The sequence below is a fragment of the Pteropus alecto genome, unplaced genomic scaffold (genome assembly GCF_000325575.1).
Source record: "Pteropus alecto unplaced genomic scaffold, ASM32557v1 scaffold101, whole genome shotgun sequence".
NCBI classification, from domain to species: Eukaryota; Metazoa; Chordata; class Mammalia; order Chiroptera; family Pteropodidae; genus Pteropus; species Pteropus alecto.
Window position 1 is genome coordinate 1596144 of NW_006432945.1, and position 2726 is coordinate 1598869.

At 52.6% G+C, this 2726-nt stretch overlaps 1 protein-coding gene across 2 annotated transcripts in view; it reads left to right on the top strand.

Annotated features, from left to right (window-relative positions):
* Nucleotides 1-1237: 1237 nt before the first annotated feature.
* CAMK1G (calcium/calmodulin dependent protein kinase IG) overlaps nucleotides 1238-2726 on the top strand; it is a 29038-nt gene continuing 27549 nt past the window's right edge. The window contains exon 1 of one of the 2 annotated variants that reach the window (XM_006907676.1): nucleotides 1238-1313. The gene's annotated coding sequence lies outside the window, so the exon portion shown is untranslated. Of the gene's footprint in view, nucleotides 1474-2726 lie in introns of both variants that reach the window. The other variant, XM_006907677.1, reaches the window with a different exon arrangement.

A 2726-nucleotide genomic window follows, 5' to 3' on the forward strand; every position in this document is an offset into this window, starting at 1 on the left:
CCCGACCTCGAGCACACCGCCACTGGCTTCCCACAAACGCCCTTGGCGAAGGAACCTACAGTGACTCTGTACTGAGTTTGCGGCCAGGTCCAAAGCACTTGCCCGGCCAGCCTCGCTCCTGCCACATCGCAGGGCCACCTCGTCATTTGCAGCATGCCTCGTGTGTGTTCCAACCTCTGTGTTTTTCCTAATCCCACCCCACCCCCACACCTCCCAGATCGGGCCCCACTCATCCTGGAGGCTCAGGCTGACTTCCATGAAAGTTTTCCGTGAGACCTTTCCGACGCCTCCAGCCCACGGCAGGGTCCCCATGGCGACACGAGTGAATAGCACCCTACTTAGCTACCGACGGATCCCTGATTGTTTTCCACATTGTAGTCTTATCTCCTCTACTGGACACAGAGTTGATGTTAAATAAATATTTGGTTGAAATATTGATTGGGGAAAACATAGAGCTAAGGCCATTAAAAGACTCCGAACTGGGGGAACCTGCGAGCATGGGTGCACGCGCGTGCGTGCGCGTGCGTAAGTGCATGTGTGTCACGCCAAAAGCTCTCTTCTACCTCCTTGAGAAATATTCCCAAATGCCCCTTCAGTTCCCTGGTCGCCTGTGCCAATAGTCAAGCAATGGATGCTCCATTCCCACCCCCAGCCTCTCGTGTCTGGCCGTGGCCTGATCAGTACCTGCAAGGAACTCGCCATAAAGAGGCCGCATGTCCTCCTGTAGTACCCGGCATCCGTCTCCGTGGCGGGGGATTCATTCCCGGCTCTGTGGCTCACCAAGGCCGGCAGTGTGCAGGTGGGTTGGAGGGAGACGGGAAGGTGTTTTTAGACAACATGCCCCAGCAACTGAGTAGTTAAGAGGGAAACTGAGGCAGACGGTCCTAGAAATCTTCTCAGATTTTCTGTCATCATCCCATTCAAGGCAATGGAAACCTCTAATCTGTTGTTTTGTTTTCGCTTTTTATTTTTCCTATCTTTCCATCACACACATGAATGCAAACACAATCACACACACGCACACGTGCGCACGCAAAGCATAAAAAGGCCCCTTTGCAAGCATTTTTTCCGGATCAGACTAAATGCTGCTCAGAGGGAGGGAAAGCAGAGCAGAGCAAAGAATGAGACACGCAAGCCACCTAGCTCCTTTTCCTCCCCTTTAAGGCTGCCTGGTTACGGTCCTGGGAAAGAAAACCCCTGCATTCCTCCCCTTTAATTCAGTTTTTTGTTAAAGCACTGGAGCAGCTAATCCTCACAGACCTGTAGGAGCTGGAGTGGGAGACCACGAGCACGAATTCTTTCCGAGTCCCTGGGTAAGATGAACCTGCTTCTTTTCTTGGCTTTAGGAGGTTTCCTTGCTTAGTGGGAGGTATGTGGCTCCTAAGGGGTGGGTTTGAAGAGCCACTTTTGTGAGCAACTTGGGTGTTTTTTCAGCCCCAGTTTCCGGCTTGCCTGATTCTTGTGGTGTCAAGGGTAAGTTGTAGCTGCCTTGGAACATAAGTCTGAATGGGGGTCCGGGTGGGACCTCCGTGGGGAGCCATCTGGCCATCACTTTAGGGTTGGCTTGAGTGCGAACCTTTTGTGCTTCTGGGCAGGAAAAAGGGAGCAACATATCCATCTCTGCCCCTTGGCAATGCCTGCATTCCAGGGGCAAATCTCTAGGCTCTGTGCCTGGGAGGGGCGGTCTGTCTGCAGGGCGTCTGGACCTCCAGCATGCTGCACCCCTGCTTCCTGTTTAGCCTTCAACTCTTAACCTCTCTGACCCCATCTGTCAAATAGGGCAAAGCCCATTCTGCCTACCTGTCTGGGTTGTGGTGAGGATTAGGACAGCCAGTGGGCAAAAAGGAGGTTTATAACAAGCCTGTGGCTCTGCAAACACAAGGAAGGTGGACAGTCTCCAAGACAGGGTCCAGGGACAGGCTCCAAATCCTTGTCCCTGGCTGCATTAGGAGGCAGAACTCAGCCTCTGAGCACGAGGCATTGCTGTCAGTCACAAGACAACTCCTTCACCTTCCCCAGGGGTGCATCAATCTCCCTCTGGTCTTTAAACTTCCCTAGTTCAGTTTCTCAGGTAAAGATGGTAAAGGAGGTCTGGATTCACCACCACCCCCATCCACACTGTGGCCCCTTCTCTCCACGTAACTTTGACGCACACACCTTAACCCTGAGGCTCCCGGAAGCGCTGCCAGGGCTGGCGCTGGTCTGGCTGCAGTGCGTGGCTGGCCAGCTGCTTGCTCCGGAGCCAGATAACTTGATCACGAGGAAAATCACTGAGAAGGGTCAAGAGAGTCAAGCAGGTTCTGTCTTGGCCAAGGAGATGAGCTTTCCCAGACCAGAGGCTGCAGACAGAGCCTGGCCCCTGGAAATTCCCACTGACCCAAGTTTCACCAGGATCAAAAATGAGCCCCAAGAGGCCACAACACAGAGAGCTTAGTAATACCTGATATGGGGACCACACTTTACCGTTGATAATGTGCTTCTACTCTATCATCTTTAGGACAAGCCCATCAGGTTGGTGGAGCAAATAGTGTTTCACCCTTCGTATAGGTGGGAACTTCGAGACACAAAGAGGTTAAATGGTCTGCCTGGGGCTGCAAAGCTGGGTACTGGCAGTACCCATTTGATGATAGTAGCATTTGAACCCAGATCTTCTGACAGACAGTGACCTTTCCATGATACTGCAGATAGCTATGGTGTCTGTGTGTGTGTGTGTGTGTGTGTGTGTG